Source organism: Daktulosphaira vitifoliae, unplaced genomic scaffold (assembly GCF_025091365.1).
Source record: "Daktulosphaira vitifoliae isolate Bord-2020 unplaced genomic scaffold, ASM2509136v1 Scaffold_2, whole genome shotgun sequence".
Lineage (NCBI taxonomy): Eukaryota > Metazoa > Arthropoda > Insecta > Hemiptera > Phylloxeridae > Daktulosphaira > Daktulosphaira vitifoliae.
The window spans coordinates 32,461,094-32,481,490 of NW_026099573.1; the positions used below are offsets into that span (position 1 = coordinate 32,461,094).

The window sequence follows — 20,397 nt, forward strand, 5'->3', positions numbered from 1 at the left end:
ATGTTGGTTTAGTTCAATTCGTTAAATCTGTATTTGTTATTACATAATATGAAGATATTTGTTTGTACTATGCCTATACAAAAATTGTTTTCCTGCTATACCAGCTGTTTTGTGTAAAATCTAAACGAGTAAAGGTACAAGTGACTGATTGGTCCCTCATGTCTTTATATCGAGAAATGAATATCGTCACCACCTGCTACTAGAATATTCTTTAACAATATATCGAAACTGCTGTTTTGGTGTCTATAAAACTGTACTATTTGTTATTCATAAAACAATTTCTTCCTCTTCATATGGAGTTGACTGTAACTGATCATTTAACTTAAAGTAACCATAGGAAAATAATTTTAGCATACCATATTCACAAATTTAAATAATATCTAAATCAAAACATTATTTAGAGTATTAGTATTAGTGAATTACTTTGCTTTATATGATTTGAGCTCTCTTAAAATTTTATAAAATTACCTCCTATAAGGCAAATATGATTTCAACTTTCTTATGTTTTTATGAAAACTAATTTTAGCTCTTCATTCGAATATTTTTTCACCACTTTTAAAAATACTTAAGTAAAAAATTTACCTTTGTATATGGTGATGGATTAAATGTGTATTTTATTTCGAGAGAACTTTCATATAAATATTATAAAGTTACAATGCTGTGTTGATTCTTGATATCTCTAAAGTAATTTACTTTATTGATCGTTAAGAGTAAAAAACTCATATCCTCAATCTCACGATACTACCAACATTTATATTTTTGTTTTCAGAACTGTGATGCATTCCACAAAGAATTGTCACCGACTAAGATTTTATAAAATATGACAATAGAATAATCAAAAAGGCTGCATAGAAATTTACATATTGTAACGATCGTAAGTACACCTTTTTCCATTTATGCATTTTGATTAACGGCAGTACGGTAGTCTCGAGAGACTCGTAACGCTATTCATCGGTCCACGTATAGATAGCATAGGTTTTACGTTAACAAGGTATTGGTGGGATAAATAAGTAGCAGCTACCTTAAGAGGGCTGGAAGAATAAAGCTTTAGATTAAATGTCATATGAACGGAATATAACTCATGAAATGAAAAGTCTCAGCAAAAAACGAAAAATATATCTGAAATTTAGGATTGTACTCTCTTAGTGTGATAAACTGAAAACAAACACATAAAAATACAAACATTATTCTCCTGGCATTCCTCAATAGTGTACCTTTACTGATCGTTAATTTTAATGTTAGCGTAGGTGTGCATCACCTGGACTTTTCTCCGAACTCCCCGGGGACTCCATACCATATAAACTGTGGTAACTATTCTTAACTAGAGCTAAGGCTTCCTACTCGTTCCCTCTTTACCAAGTAAACCGTCTTTAAGTATTCAGAACTCGAAAGCTTGGCCGCGGATCGAGACCGGAATTCCTAAACTACGCAATGTAGAAACATTACAAAAGAAACATATGTGTGTTCCTACCTAATAACACAAAGGTGAATTGATCCGGAAAACTATTATCAAGAAATGCCATAGACTAATGACTAAGGTTAAAGTAATACACTAGAAACGCCAATTGCAGTGATAATAATAACAATAATAAATTAGTTTGAAGTTTAGTTTTTTATTATACACAATTGACTAAATAGCTTTATTTTTATTTAAATTTAATTACTGTTAAACTTATTTTATTTTATGTTATAATATATATATATATATATTATTATTTCTTAGGTTGAATTTAACATCCTTTGAGTGTGACTTTGTTCCACAGTTTTCTTGTAAGAATTTTTAATATGTCAAGTCCAATGTAGAATGAAGATATTAACTTTGTAGAGTATTTCAGCAATAGAGGGAATTCGACATTACACACAGATTCATCAATGTTACTAACTTTGATGTAAGAAGGCTGATGAAAATTTCGGTAAAGGTTTAATATTAAATCGAGTACTAGAAAACATTTATCGACAGTTTCAAGATATAACATATTTCATGCACAAAAGAAAATGAAAATTTTATTATATGTTTTCATTAAATTTTAAATGAAATATATAAATAGGTGTCTCATCAGGTATTGAAATTCTTAAAAATGTTTGTAATAGCAAATATTTTGCGCTAAAATTTTTTTTTTTTTAATAATTTTTTCAGTTTTGAATTACGTTATAAGCATATTTTTTTAATTATTTATCTCTAATAAAGGCTTTCTCCCGCTTCAGAGTTGGTCACAATCTTCTACCCAATTTTGCCTTCAAACTTAACCTTAATTCTGTCCTTTTCTGCTACCTCCACGAGGAGGAATTTATTGGTGATTTCCTTCATTTTTTATTTTTTTTTTGTCCTATTCTTGTTATTCAACTTCCTAGCCTCGCTTGATGTCACTAATCCCGATCCTTTTCTAATCCTTAATTCCCGTAATGTGTCCATTATTAGTTCAATTATATCTTTACTTTGGTGTGCTGGCTGCTCCATTTAATTTATTCATAATGATTGACTATAGTACTTTCTATTATGTTTCATTTTATTTTCAACTTATAACATGAATATCTCTTGTAAATAATTTTAATATACTTTTGTTTTCTTTCCTGTTACTTCTTTTGTTGTAAATGTTTATATTTGTAATACTTACGGTTGTATCTCATATTAATTGTTGAGCTATAATATTTTCAAATAAAGGCTATTTAAAAAAAAAAAAAAAATCTCTAATAAAGAATATTAATAAAATACATTTTTTTCAAAATTTTAAAAAATCTATTTTTTAGTATTTTCTTACAAAAATTTTTAATGGGCCGATATGTACTTTTGCATAAGTACTTATTGAATTACAATCATTTAAAAACATTGAGTGAGTATGTAGCATGGGCGGAGTATGCATACTAAATACACATTCAATGCACATGTATTAAAATGCTTGTATCTTAAAAAGTACTTATCCTAATGTTGCAATCGACCTATAAAAAATTTTTGTAAGAAAATGGCGAACTTAAAATTTTGAAAAAATAAAAATGTTATATTTTTAACGTAGCCTATAACTGTAAAAATATAAAAAACAATTAACACAAAATATTCATTAGATCAAATGTTATTCACCTTGTCAAAACCTGATGTGACACCCTGTATACAGGTGATTTGAGACTAAAAATTTCTGAAACATTTTGTTAGAAATGATTTAGTGTTGTGTTTGTGTTCTCCACATAAAGTTTAAACATAAATTCTATCATTTTCTAAGAGTTAGCTAGGATGACATAAACTATAACATCTCAGTATTTTAGGTAGCTATAATAGTACTGCAGTGAGTTCTCTGTATTATAATGATGTATGACCTAAGAATACCAAAATGATACACACTGGAAGTTCATTATATTCTGACGATATTTTAACCTGATTGATGGTGACTACATGAAACAACAACATACTCGAAGCTATGTAATCCGGGTTTTGTTAAAATTAATCAATATTGTATAATATTTTTACCTCGTTTATTTAGAGGAAAATGGAAGCTATTATTACAATACTTAAGTATCGTTAATCAGGGTTATTCAGAACGATTTGGCTATTAAAATACTTTAACAGGTTTATTACTAAAACTTAATTTCTGTAAAAATCACACAAGCTGAATGACACGAAGTATGGGGAAGACATAACACATTTTGGTTAGTAAAATAGTTTTAAACATTATTATTATTTGATTTTCATAATCTAATACAAAATTAAACGTCGCTATCTAAAATAACACATATATTCCAAATAATCCTGATTGATGGTATAAAATATAATATTTTATGAAAATCAAAGTTCTATAGCTTCAGTTTGTGTAACGCAACCTTAAATAAAAACATTTTTAGTTTTTAAACTATATGAAACAAAAAAATATCGAAATTAGTTAATATTAGAGAATGTAAGTTTTTAATGTGCAAAAATTAATGTAAGTATTTTACTTCATTGAAAATCAATAATAAAAGCACAGCCTGGATAAAGTTGAGTTATGGCATTTTTTTAGATTATTATTGACGATGTCAATGCGCATTTTAAACAAATGAATAAAAAGGTAGCACAGTGAAAACGCGGCACAGTTTGGACGTGGCATAGTTGGAATAAATATAGTTGATATCTGACAGTGATTAAAATCACCATCTTAAGAAACTCTTCAATGCAAATCTGCAGATAGTGTTTAATTCTAAGAAATTGGTGGATAATTACAAAAGTAACATCAACACTTATTTCCTTAATTAAATCCTGATTAATGGTTCTTTGATTTAAAAGTATAATATATGAATATACAGGGTGATTTTTTTATCATAACCCACTCAATTACTTACAGAATAATAATAATTAAAATTTTTTTTTTTATTATTATCTTTAGTCACACATTATTCTTGAATTATTAACTATGTAATACTTTTTAAGTTCATCCCTTATGCCTGGTAAAAGTGTCAACTTTGTTTTTTTAAATGGTAACACATATTTTTAATTTAATAAAATGTTTGAGTTTTTAATTCAATAGTAAATGGCATTTGAATTTTTAATGAAACTTAATTTGTTTATTAGATATAAACATTTAAAGTTTCAAATTTTTGAGTTAATATATAGGTATAATACACAAGGGATTACAAATACAGGTAGCTAATTGGCTTTTTATGACATCGATATTAGCAGGTACACAGCATTGTTATTATCAATGATAGTAAGGTACATTGTTGTGAGTTTATAAATACACTAACTGACAATACAAAAAGTATATCTATTGATAGTCATAATTGGTAATAAACAATCCGTGACTGTGATAGCAATATCATAAAAAACCAATTAGCTACCTGTATTTAATTTTAAAAATGATGTAAATATTCTGTTACTATGCTCAATATTACAAACTTGGACAATTTTGCTAAAAGTTGTATGATTTTTGGCTTCAGTAACCAATATATCCTAGAAATTTAGATTTTGTATTGTTGAGCGAAATTTGTTTGTTAGAAGTTGATTATTTTTCATAAATGACACATAAAAACACTGCCAAAAAAAAAAACCCAATAGCTTCTCAGTTACACATCGGAGCTAAAATACAATATTGCATACCAGAATTAAATTAATTTAAGTTCAAAAAAAATTTCTTTTTGAAAATGTTAAAAGATATATAGTAAAGCTTTTGCACATTTTTGTAAGAAAATAATATATTTTTCAAGCTCCAACAGTTTTGAAACTAATATATTAAAACATGAAATATATTAAGGATATTTCTTTCACTTGTATAGTTTTCAAAAATAAAATTATTTTATTTTGGCTTATCAATTGACTTTTTCCGCTTAGATGACAAGTGTAGAATCTATGATTAATGTGTATTTTATGGAGTGGACAAGACAGACCCTTGTCTTTTTATTACTATAATCGTCCTACAGTTGTTACAACTAATACAGCAAATGTAACTATATCATTACAACACTAACAAGAACTACTCTCTTGACAACAGTTGTGTAGGTATTAAAGGGTTCATTGCAAGTCGTTAGAAAAGGACTGGTCAGGGTTAAATAGGGCTACGTGAAAGGGGAACGACTTGTGCTTCTGTAAGACTTCTGTGGAATATTAAACATTTCTCTGGTAGGAGACAGCTTAAAATGATAAAATGGCTAGCAACCGCTTGGATTGGTCACAAAACAGTATGGATGTTCAGGTATGTACGTGCATTAAACAGAGCTATGGGTTTATTGTATCAATATTACTCTCATAAGTACAGTACACTAAAGTTCATGTTTATACTACAATCATTAATAGTGTAACATTTTCATTGAAATTCAGAAATGAAAATACATGTTTGATGTCATATTATAAACAATATCGTTGCATTGCATGATTATTAAAAATTTAATAATCTATAAATTGTATACAAACAAATAATTTATTTATCAGTCAAAAAATTTACATTATTGTACACTATTAATTATAGCATTAATATATGCATATGTATACATGTGTAAATTGTGCATCTTAAAATAATAATCATTTAATGTTTAATTTGATACAATAAACAAATATTCCCTCAAAGTGCTGACGACAATCTCCCTAGATTGGGAGTACTTAGATAACTTATAAAAAGGCTAAATTCTTTACAGAAACCAGTTCGAGTTTTTCTCAAATCCTTGAATTTCTACGAAGAATTATAAGCAACAGCACTGTGTTATCGTTGGTACATATTAGTGCGACATATATTTATATTTTTGCATTTAAAACTGATTTATTTTCCCCTACAAAAAATTAAGAAGTGTATAAGCAACACGCTGATTTCAAACGTCGCTGAGAATGTTGAAATTAAAACACAAGGTAAGTAAATTTACGTTAAATTAATTATTAGGAATTAATAATCCAAGCAAAGAAGATAAACCAGTAAATCAATATAAACAAAAATTATTTAATTTAATTATTAATAACTAGTTAAGGCTTGATCATTTACTTCGACTGGTTGTCCGAGAGAAGACCAAATACTGACCACTACAAGAATACATTGGCGTATGAAATTTGTATAAAGTGGAACTTAAATCATTTTTTTTTATACCTACTTGTCTGTATTGTTCTAAACTTTGGAATTTTATATACCACGATAGAATCTCGTTGCAAACCAATTGACCAAACTCAAACATACTAGCTTGATCAAGTATTCCCATCATTCTGTTCTTTTCAATCATTACAGTGAGTCAAATATTATACGACTGTTAATTGTAACCAATTTGTACAATAGAAAATGTTCCACTGAATTTAGAATTATGTTACTCATTATTTTTATTTTTAATAAAAAATATCAGAGTATTATATTTTGCATCATAACTACATTTACAACATTATGTAGAAAAAATTCGACGAATATGACATTTACAGTAAAAACCTGTCGATATATTGATGTGTTTTTATGCTCTTCGAAAAATAGTTTGTATTGCGACTAATGATTTCTATTTTTAAACTAAAACTAGAAGCTACAATAGAAAAAATAAAAGATATTTTAAAAAAAAATTGTTTTGAAGTACTTTTCAATTGTTTTTCAGAAATAATATAATAATTTTCTGTCTTACAAGTTTATATGTTTGAACTTAGAGAATACAACATCAATAATCTATTGCTTTATCTAAAATTAATGAAATAAGTTTAGTTTTAGAAGTTTATTTATCATTATTTTTATAGTCGTCTACAATAGTTATAACAATAAACTTAATGAGAACAAATTCAAAACTAACCTTTTATTGATTCATTAAATTTTTGAGCTATGTCATTATGTATAATCAGGATAAATGAGTTGGATATTTTATTTAAGATTTAAATGACATACTTTTTATAGCTATAAATTTTTCTACGAAATAAATACAATTTACAGTTAATTGGAGGATGACCAAAAAATAATAAAAATAAAATAAAAGAAGAAACTCCCATAATATTATCATTTTAGTCTTATAAACAAAAAATGTTTGCAAAATAAATATGCAAAATTTTCATGTTCAGAATTTTATATAATAAGTTGCAAATGACACTTACATTGTTAATTAGTCATAGAATCTAATGTATAATTTATATACAAATAATATAACAATGAATCAATTAAACCTTATATTTATTTTAAGCATTCGATAGCTAAATAATATTGTTTTACCAAAAATCTATAAGGTTGATAATTATGTATTATTAATATGTAAAATAAAGAAAAATCAAGTAATTATTAAAAATAAATTATTAGTTGAAGTTAATTGAGTAATAGATTTAAACGGAGTAAATTTACAGAGTTAAATCTTTAAAATATGTCTATTTCATAAGTCCAGATAGAAATTCATTTACAAATTAATCAATGTAGCTTTCAACACTGGATCGTTCAACCCATATAAGAAATAAGGGATGCAAATTAAAAATATTTTATAGAAGATAAATGGAGATACATAAATAAATGATAAAAACTGGAAACTATCCATAAAAATTATTGTATCCTGTATAACCCATACCTCATTCCCAGTTTACATTTAAAATTTTTAGTTAATAACTTCCGAAATACTTATCCATATCCAAAATCCTTAATTTTCATTAACTTATGTTTTTTAAACAAAAACATAATGTTTAAATTGCTTATAAATAAAAAAAATCTTAATAAGAAAATGAATGGTTGATAACAACTTTTGAACCAGTATAACATTTTAATAGGATTGGAGAGGTTAGGATCAACATTTTTTATTTTGAAATCTATAATTTGTAGTATACTGTTAAACTTCTGAAGAGAACAAATATACTATATTTAAAATAGGACAGGGTAATACAACGTCATATTACAAGGTTATGCTACTAGGATTTTTCCTGACTTTTTTAATGGATTTCAAATCAGAAAAATGCATTTTTACTTCTTCAATGTCTTGCTTAATATATTTTTCGATTTTCTCTTTCAATTAAAATTAGCAAAATACAACTTTTCCTTGAAATTGCTAATTTTATAATTTTACCTCATAGTTAGGAAAAGACGTTGAAAACGATCGTTAAACTTTGTAACCAAAACTGTTATAAAAGAAAAGTGCCGCTTATGAATTAATAAGTATTAGTATTACTTTTAGAGTAATTAAATTTAATTTAATTACTCTTTAATATCTTAAATTTTATTTAAGAGAGAAAATTAAAAAAATTCTCTTTGTAACTAATACCTAAATTTTTGTTGTTTAAAAGTTACATCGAAACAAGCTAAACATGAATTTCTAATCACAAATAAAATAAACGTTCGTGCACGTGCCTTAATAAGCTGCTATGTATGATAGATTTTGAGAAATACTGAATTCGTCAACTTCTCCTTCTCACCTTAATCTATTTTAACTAGAAAACATTGGACATTAATTGTAATTTAACTTTCAAAATAAGCCTGAAAACATTATCAAAATCGTGATTTATAAAAGTTTTAACAACTGTGATAAAGTAATACCATTAGATACTAACAGGATTATTAAATAATAATCGATTTTTATCAATGTTCTATGTAAAGACTTGGACATAAAACCCATATTTTTAAATTTTTAACCACTTATGATAATATTCTGAAAATTTCAACGAAAAAAAAACTTAAGCTTGCATCACTAAATTAAATCAATTAGTTCGTCTATCCAATTTAAATTATCTGATAATTAATCACAATAATTTTTAAAATAAAAATTAAAGATTCTTATTTATTTCTTTTATTTGTATGATTTTTACTAATTCTACGGCACTTATGCCATGAGAATTTTATTACCTTAATTTATACATAATAATCTAACCTTACACAATTTTAGAACTTCTTTACTAATAATCTAATATTTTTTACTGTAAAGTAAGGCTGGTCAATAATTTTTTGTTTGACTTGTTATAATTAAGTTAAATTTAAAAATGTTAATATTTTAATCATTTGTTTAACTAAACTTAGTTACTTAAAACAAATTATTAATCACATTTTTACAATGACATTTGTATATTATAAATATTAAAAAAAAGAAGTAGAAATAATTTTCTACTTATTGAACATTTTTTACTTTAATTTTAAAATCTTTGAAGACATAATCAAATGTGTACAAATTTTAATTCAATTATAGACTCAATACATTAAATGAATTAAATACGTTTATTAATCAATTAATCTGAAATTTAATTTTAGTATAAGTTCAAAGCTAAACATGATTGAAGTTTATAGATATCAGTTGTATTTTTCTAAGAAGTATAATATAATACTTATATTCATTCAATAGAATTCCTTTAAAGTTTTTCTTTAAGGCGGAAATTAAATTTGCACGTTTAAGTATTCTCAGAAATAAATGGTTATTTCATTTTTTTGAAAAATGCTAGACTTAATGGTAAACTACGAGTAATTTGATGTAATTTTATATTGAAATAGCTTTTCTAAAAGTTTATTTATTAGAAAACATCAACCACTAAACTCAATTGAATATTTCTTGTTCCTTTTTATTGTTTTAAATACCTACTTAAAAAGTTTTTGAATCTTTTTAATTTACTTTAAATATTGTTTAAATTTTAAGCTATATCAAAAATTAAGTCAAAATGCAGTAGTTTTTTTATTTGAATGAAATATACACAAACCTAATATTTTATCTTCTACTTTTACTAGATATTACTTTAAAAAAATATTCGCCTCGGTAATTATAAAATTACTTTTTTTAAATATTATGTTAGTATCAAAATATTTGAGTTCATAATGATAATTTATCAAAAGATAATTCTAAGTACAGTTTTGAAACATATCGAGGAAATTCTGAATCTAAACTATTTCAAACAGTATTCAAGAGTGAGAATCAAGTTCTATGAAAACAAGAACAATAAGAATGTTCACTTAAACTTTTTCTATGAATAATAATACACTAAATACATCAATTTATCACAATTTCATAAAAAAAATTAACGATAGAACATTAAAAAGTGTCTAATGATAAGAATTAAATTTTTTTTAATTTGTAGAAGTTTATAATTAAATCAATATTATTTGAGTCAAAATTAAATTAACAATGTATTTAATGTTGTTAAAATAATAGTAAGAAAAGAGATAATGTTTTTTTTATTTTTATTTTTAGTTATTCTATTCACAGACTAACATATATTACAGCGAAATGATATAAAAAAAATTGAAAATTAATAATATTATATAGTTATTGTAGTGATTAACACTGTACAAACTTGTGATAATTTAGTTAATTAGTAATTAATTTACATGTTAAAACGTATGCATGATAAAATCATTGTGTATAATTATTTGTTATAAAGTTCTCTTTTGGGCACTGGTGGTTTACATATTGTTTTCATTACTATACGCTGTCTCAACTACTGGAATTTAATTATCGGTGGCTGCGACAGAACATTAGGTTTTTTACCGTAATCATTTGTGTAATAAACGTCGACCCTTTCCTAAACCCTTCTGCGATCTGTACATATTAACTTCAAATACTGGACAGTGGAGTTTTATTGGGTTATAGTAGTACCGCCAATCTAATGTTACACTATCTACAACGGTCGAATTGGTATTCAAAGTAAAAATTAATCACATGTACATTTTTCGCATATTGACGCGCCAAAATTGTCAACTTTTATACCAATCAAAAGGAATTTAATTGATTATTTTAAGCGATACTAAAATAATAATATATAAAAATGATGTTTTCTTTAAGTAATATACAGGGTGATTTTTTTATCATAACCCACTCAATTACTTGCAGAATAATAATAATTTAAACATTTTTTTTTTTTATTATCTTTAGTTACACATTATTCTTGAATTTTTAACTATGTAATACTTTTTAAGTTCATCCCTTATGCCTTGGAGGGGGGTCAACTTTGTTTTTTTAAATGGTAACACATATTTTTAATTTAATAAAATGTTTGAGTTTTTAATTTAATAGTAAATGGCATTTGAATTTTTAATATAACTTTATTAGCTTATTAGATATAAACATTTAAAGTTTCAAAATTTTTAGTTAATATACATGTATAATACACATGGGATTGTAAATACAGGTAGCTAATTGGATTTTTATGACATTGCTGTCTCAGTCACGGATTGTTTATTATCAATTATGATTATCAATAGATATACTTTCTGTATTGTCAGTTAGTGTATTTATAAACTCATAACAATGTGCCTTACTATCATTGATAATAACAATGCTGTGTACCTGCTAATATCGATGTCATAAAAAATCAATTAGCTACCTGTATTTGTAATCCCTTGTGTATTATACCTATATATTAACTCAAAAATTTGAAACTTTAAATGATTATATCTAATAAACGAATTAAGTTATATTAAAAATTCAAATGCCATTTTCTATTAAATTAAAAACTCAAACATTTTATTAAATTAAAAATATGAGTTACCATTTAAAAAAACAAAGTTGACCCCCCTCCAAGGCATAAGGGATGAACTTAAAAAGTATTACATAGTTAAAAATTCAAGAATAATGTGTAAATAAAGATATTAAAAAAAAAAAATGTTTAAATTATTATTATTCTGCAAGTAATTGAGTGGGTTATGATAAAAAAATCACCCTGTATATATGTCAACATAACTTTACATAATCGTCTATTTGTCCATATTTTCTGAAAAGATATAAATTCTATTTATGTATAATATACACATACATACAACTTCTTTATGTTTACTTCTGTTAGTACTGCTTATACAGAGTGGAATAGATCTGACAACTCATATAACTTATGATCTAAATAACATTTTATACATTTTTTTTAAATTAATTTTTACAATATAGAATTATATAATAAAAATATGTCTTATGTTATTTTTCGCAATTACAAAAAATATTTTTTTAATTAATTTTTTTATTATACATTTTTTTAAGATTTTAACATAGTTATTTTATAGATAAGTTTAAAGATAAATTTTGATACCAAAAACTGTTATTTTAAATCGGTAATTACGTTTATATAGAATTTTGAAATTTATTAAATTTTTTATACAATTTTCCTACGGTATCAAATGTTAGTCCATATTATGTAAGGGACGGAAGTTAACACTGTCTCATTACTTTATTTACAGGTAACAGTATGCAATTTCTTTTCTATGGATAATAATAACGTTTAACGCGCTTTTTACACAAAAGATTATCTCTAATTTTTATTATAATAGTTAGAAACATTATCGCTGTCTACTACGAGTGTTCCATGGTTATCCAAGTTAAAAGTGATAACAATTATTAATTTGCATGATTCTATCATTGTAATCATGTTATTATAGGATATTCCTTATTAGGATATTTGATAATAAATGCACTTATTCACGTTTAAATTTATAATATATGAACTCATTTAATTAAAAACTCAACATGTTTTAGATAATGTTTCTATAATTTTTTTTAATAATTTCAATTATATCACTTGTTATTTTATGTCAATTACAAATACTTATTCAAATGTTAATAATTTTCATGGAAAAGAAATTGCATATTGTTACTAGTAAATAATGTAATAAGTATTTACTTCCGTCCTTTACATAATATAGACTAACATTTGATACCATAGAAAAATTGCAAAAAAAATTAAAATTTAACAAACTTCAAAATGCTGTATAAACATTACTACTGAATTAAAATAAGAATTTTTGGTAACAAAATTATTCTTTAAAACTTATCTATTAATTGGCTATGTTCAAATCTTAAAAAAAAATTAATTTTTAAAACATTTTTTGTAATTACGAAAAATAGCATAAAACATATTTTAAATGTAGTTTTATATTGTAAAAATTGATTAAAAAAAAAAAAGTATAATATGTTATTTAGATCATAACTTATATGAGTTGTCAGTTAGATCTGTTTCACCTGTATATTAATACAGAATAAAATTTTACAGTTTAATTAAAATTATAATAATTAATGGCAATAAGCTTTGAATTTCTATGTAATGTAGTTATTAGATTTTACTTTTCAATTGAACAATTTTTTCAGACCTAGTTCAATTAAGCTATTGAAATATATATTCATTTAAGTGATGATAATTATTCTTAACCAATTCAATGACTTTTTATCACAATTTTGGATTTTTTTCACTGAATTATTTTGTTTAATGAATAACCGATATTGTTTTATGCGATAGGTGGTGCACTCAGCTTTAAGGACGATAGGGAAAATGTCTATTGTTGTTTGAGAGGGGGTCCTAAATTACCGATTCTCTGGTCCATATCCAAATCGGATAACATCAAAAAAACAACGAGAAGGTATTAACTATGTAGAGCCAGTACGTTATGCTTTGTTTTATACAACTTTTTTCCCATTTCACGACCAATCGCCAAAAAGTATTTTCAAGTAGACGGACAAAGGCTAATGTCTAACATTTTGAACGTAGGAAAATAAAACGCAAGAAACAACGGTAATGATTAAACTTATTTGTGACGAAGAGTTGCTTTGGGAGAAAAATGACAATCGTGTCCTTTTTCACAACACAATAATAATAATAATTAGAGATGACTTTAGGGTTTAAAACTTTGAAATATAATTACAGCCCTCTCTGAAATCAGCGGGTACGTGATAAATAATTACAATATAAATTCCAAATAATAATATCGCTTCTCATTTTATGCATTAACTAAACTTGCCACCTTACTGTATAAAAATTAACAGAATAAGCAGATATATATATATATATATATATACTTTAATATCGATGTATACCTGAAAAGCAATTAGTATTACTATGTCGTGTTTTTTTTTTTGTGACATTAGACACGATTAATCCGGTTCTACTGACCGAATTCGCACAGTGATATATTAAAAGACCACAAAAATTATCTAGTTGAAGATATTAACGCCTTAATTTAAAAAATATTACCTCTATCCGCATAAAAAATAGAAATGCTTCAAAAACTAAAATTGTAATAAACCAGTCAATGTTAATATTTTTATTTTTCAATTTATATTGAAATAGTTTTTTAAAAACTAGATAAAAAAGTTAAGTACTGTCGGGATTGGAAAGTTTTAATTTGACATCTTTTGTTGAAAGAATAAATTCAAGGTAATATTAAAATTATTACCAGTTAAAAATATTTTATTAATTTTTAAAAATTGTACCGAAAGAACAAATATTCTACATTGTATAAGTAATGAAAAATAATTCTAATATTTGATATTTATTTTGATGATAAACATACTAAAAGACTGTAAACCAATTTGAAGCGTCCCATAAGTGATCAAACATAATCTACGAATGACGACTGTACATATAAATAAACTATATGAGTTACAATTTTCTCTGAAAGGTTGTAAGACCTACAGATACTCTTAGGAGAATTATCTAGGATCTATATCAAAGAAACACGACGACAGTCTACTTGGTCATTTATTTGATAACATATTCCTTTACTGATACTCGGTGTAATAGCAAATGTCAAATTTAATCACAACACTCGTCATTTTCACTCAATCTTAAAGTCCTATACATAAAACAGCATCGTAATATGTTTAGTATTCAGTCTACATAATAGATCAAGACACTAGGGATAACTATTAAGGTGTATATAATACAAAAACGTATTTTTTGCTTTAAAGGTATATTTTTACATTTTTTTATTTGATTCTTTGTAAAAGTAATTTTGCATAGAAGTTTATCATTTAATAGTTTCATGTTTTGTTAGAACTCATATTGACGCAAATTATTTAAAAATTGGTATTGTGCATGGGGACAATATATGGCTGGTGGTAATTTATATAAGGCACTTTTAAGTATATGTGACACTTTCAGAATGAATCGCATTAACTTTATTCGAAATGTATCAAAGAATATTTTACTAGAATTATAACATAATACATCTTATAAAATTATATATAAAATCGTCTCTAACACCACCTATCTTACATTTTGGTGAAAATCTGATAGAAAAACTGTTATATCGAATAGTGAATTCAGATTTTCCACGAAAATCAATAGACAGCGTACTAATCAAATAAAATACTTATGACAAGTACTATCAATTTCATAGAAAATGAATTTTTGTTCTACTACTCTTAGAATAGATAAAAAATATATTTACATTAAATATAACTTGTTACCATAATCCGAGAGGGAATTAATTAAATTAATGTGTTTATCTATAATTTTTTTTAAACGTCACTAATAAACAAAAAAAAATATGTTTCTTGAAAATTATGTAGTTAAAGAACACTTGAAATATTTCTTATAAAGTAACTAAATTACTGTACAATTAAAATCAATAAATATTCAATCAACTTAATTGACCTAGAAAGGAATATTTTTGAATTGAACTTTATATTTTGTTCACACAAGATAAAATTAAACATTTTAGCAAATTCTAGGAATATAAAGGTTTGTTTTATAAAAAGTATACCAGAATATTATGTTGGGTAAGTGTATACCAACAAACGCAATTATTATAATTTTACTGTTTATATTAAACAACCAATGAAGATGGATTGATGAACACCATTTATTTGTTAAATTATACATCATTGAACAACATGTTAAGACTTTGCACATGTCGCAAGACACGCCGAGAGAATAAATAACTCTGTTTGATCTTAAACACAATAATTCCGATTAACACATAATGCATGTCGTATTATTACAAAATATATACAAATATTAGAAATTTCAGTGTATATTTTTCTAAAACGATGGTTAATAACACTGTACAAAAAAAATTTCAATACAAGTTTTTCAATTTTGTTTTAAAACACGTGTCCAAACATTGACCTATTGTCAGTACAAAGAAAAATTCACTAAAAACTGCCACCTTTAAAGACTTTTCTATTATTTTTTTTCTGTGAAATTCGAATACTAATACTATTGTAAAATTTAAGTTTTGAAAGTTACCGCTGAACTATGAAAATTATATAACATTCACATTTTACTTACTTCAGACACAATTCTTATGTGTTAAGTGCATTTAATTCTTTTAGAATTAATGTATCGATGTAATACCAAAGAATATTTATTAAATAAGTCTTTTGTTTTAGTTTTCATAAAATATAATAATCCTATAATAGAAAGGCACATAAAAAAATTATTTTTAAAAATAGGATCGATGTGGGAGCTGTTAATTTAAAACAAAAATGCATTTTTATACAAAAAAATTAAGAGTTGGGGAAGAAATCAATTTAGTTCCCAACATTTTCATAAATTTACACACAAGATTAAATCTATTCAGATAAGATTTTTCTTTAACTATTGCAATGTTTAAAATATTGGCATTTTTACCATTAAATTACAATAATAATATGTATATTATTTAAGATTTAGATATGAATTTTTTTGGGTACTTCCATTACTTGTCAAACAATACTAAAATAACGCAAACATTATCTTATTAATTGTAAACTAAATGATTTTCTTTAAAAATAAACTTAGTTTTTAATGAAATTTTATAGACTGTTACCTATGCCAAATAATTATATTTACGGTAATAGTTCTACACTCAATTAAACAAGTTAATAAATAATTATTCAAACTAATCATAAAGCTACTAACAAATAATTTTAATTCATATATTTTTCTCTGCTGTCCGATATTTTAATTTTATTATAAATAGTATCGATTTTTTTTATTTATTTAAACTGTGCTAAAATTATATACTTGTATGAATCTTATGCAATGACTTGTGTAGCTTTCCTCTTGTTTTAAAAAAATATAACACCATATATGTGGTATTGATATAGATTCTTGATTATTTATTTTTTTTTCAAAAACAATAATAATTAATTTTCCATACCTGTTAACAAAAAAAAATATGTTAGGATGTTTAAATATAAATAGTTTATTTAATAGATTACACAGTGTGATCACACCAAAAAATATCAATATTATGTTTTTAGATTCTCTAAAATTGTTATCTTATGTTTTACCATCAAGAAAAATATATATAACTAGGTATTACATGATATTCAATTAAAATCTAAAATATTCATTATCTTAACAAAATTCTAGAATAAATTTACTTCTAGTTTACCGTGTAATTAAATAGGATGACGAAACAACTATTACAGAAAATCATATATCCCTAAATGTTTTTTTATCAAGGAAATGGGAAAAATACATGTCGAATGATGATGAATTGACTAGATTCACATCGACACATCTATCTAGTTTAGCATGAAGGATAGTGGTGATACAGGACCAGCAGCATCAAATCCTTACTACCTGTTCTTATACATAATTCATGGACATGATATGTGTTCCAGTTTATAGGACGCAGATGACATTATCGCTACCAATGTACCATACAACGAAAAATTATAATGTATCATTGGACATTTTCTCTAAGTTATGAATGATTTTTTTTGTTTCTATCATAGATCAGTATCTAGTAAGATTTTATTGATTTTTTTCTTAAATAAATAATTTTATAATACAATAAATTTATCAATTTGTTATTCAAAAATAATTTATTTTTATATACATTTTAGGATTGATTAAAATTAAATAGAATAATAACTAAACTTTCAAATAAAATATTAAGTTATAATTATTTTAAGGAATTTCTCGTAGAAATATTTCATGTAAAAAAGGAATCAAAATTAAATTTTCATTACTGTAAACTTCTTTCAAAAATGTTCTATTAACAAAAGTCCCCTCTAGATTTGTACCTTTTAATTTTTCATTATTGTTTAAGTTTAACTGTTAATGAGTTTTGAACCTTAATTTACGTTGTTTTTGTTGACAAGGATAGCTCCAAGGAAGATAAAATCTTCTTAAGATTAGAAGTAAGATTGACATATTTTTTTACTACATCAAACGATATCTTTTATAATTTTGACATTTTTTTTTCATCGTAGTTTTTGCACTATTCTATCATTCATTATTTTTAATAAATTTTACCATCATGATTAGATTTATTATGGTTTACTAATATTATATTTTTAATGATTTTACTAAAACATTTAATAGCAAATAGTAGAACCATCTTGTTTTAAAAATTAAATTTAAATCCATTTGGAATCTGGATGATTTTATTTAAATACTCAATTAGGTTTATAACTGAAACACTATAAAAACATTTTATACTATGAATTTATAGAGGCCAGTTATATCAGATAAATTTATAAAGACACATTACGTGTAATATTTTTTCATCATTAAAGTTCTACAACCAAATAACTGGAATTCCAAAAACGGGAATAGAAGAACTAATCGTTTTGGCACTGTGCCTTTAGTATAAAGAAAACTTACTACCCTACTAGATTGTCGCAATAAAAATTGAAAGAAAGACAAACTACGACAATGTAAATTGTGAATGTTAAAATATAATTAGAGCACCAACTGTGACATAGGAAATAACGACGAAATAATAACTTGTCGATTTTAAAGATATGTAAATGAGTAATTTGGTACCATATATTTAGTTAAAATAAAATATATTAATTTTATTTATTTGTACTAATAGTATCATAAACACGATAAAATGAATTATTGTGACTATTAAAATATTAATCTATTTACTATGTACCAAACTTGTCTTTTAAAAACTTTATGATAAACAAATTAGCAAAACATCACTGGTTAGATGACGTTTTTTGACCAAATCTGTTTTCCTGGAAATAATTCGAAAAATCTTCCAACAATTTTCCTAAATTGGAAAAATTTAAACGAATATTGTTTGCTTAATAGCAATATCAACACATTTCTGGTGTATTCTCACAATTATAAAAAGTAACGAAAATAATATAAAAATATTCCATTTGCTATGTTTTTGTATATTATTGTACATAAAATAGTACTTAAAAAAAAAAAATTAAGATTTTCGTAAAATACTTAGGCTTATATCTCGTTTGTTTTTTTGGCAAACACATACGATTATCTTTTGTTGGCAATGTTTGAAATAAAATGACAGAAACACATGACCGAAACGAATACAAAACAAAAAATATCAAAAGTTAAGTATAGTTGGGATCCAGCGAAGTAGAGTTGAGCCTTTTTTTTTAGATTAGTATAGATTGATATCTTATAGTGATTAAATTCACTTTCGTAAAATGCTTCCATGCGTATAATATTGATCACATCCATGAAAATTTACACGATTACAGCTTCAGAGGTCGAATTAGATTTATGAGGTCTATTACTTAAGGAAGACAAGTTGTTGATATGACTTAATTTGTTTTAATCATATACATTATGTTAAACAAACTTTAATTTAAATTTATTTAGAATGATGCCAATATTCCGTTACTTTGCAAAAAGCTACAAAATGGGGCATTTTTAGCGAAAACTTTTGGTTTTAATGCCTAATAACTAATATAAATGAAGTTTTTCTTTTTCATTTTAAAATGCGTTGTATTAGCATTTTAATCCAATGTATGATTAAAGAAGTCAGGTTTTATTTAATAACATTATTAAAAATTGAAAAGTAAAAAAATTATCATGATCGTTTACCTCTTCCCAGTAAATGATTGGATTTTCAAAAAAGTATGTAGTTTGCAAGTTTAAATCATTATCGATAAATATTTTACAAAGATTTGTGTAGTCCAGTTTTCAAATAATTATTTAAATATAAATTGAAAAATAAAACATCATATTGATATTTTATTTTTAACTGTTTTTTCATAATTGTAATTTTTTGGAGTGTTTTTAATTTTTACCAAAATTGAAAGAATTTCTTCAAAATTATGAACGTAAATTTCCTCAGCCTCCCTTTATAACAATTTTTCTTTTTAATAATTAGTACTCTATTTGTATGAATTTTTAATATGATTAATAATCATTGATAATATCTAGTGATCGAACTTCATACAAATTCTAATTTTTAGTGTACAAATTCATACAAATAGAGTATTAATTACAAGAAAAAAAAATGCAAAATTGTTGTAAAGGGGGGTCGGGGATTCGTGTGTAAATTATGACACTGATAGCACCAAATGAATGTTTTTGTTACCTTTTGGAGTATCATTGAGCGCAATTGCGGTCCAGTAGAATTG

The 20,397-nt window shown here is 24.8% G+C and overlaps 1 protein-coding gene across 1 annotated transcript in view; it reads right to left on the bottom strand.

Annotated features, from left to right (window-relative positions):
- The window catches only part of LOC126899860 (nephrin-like), a 170,936-nt gene that overhangs the window by 70,300 nt on the left and 80,239 nt on the right, over positions 1 to 20,397 (bottom strand). The window lies entirely within an intron of this gene.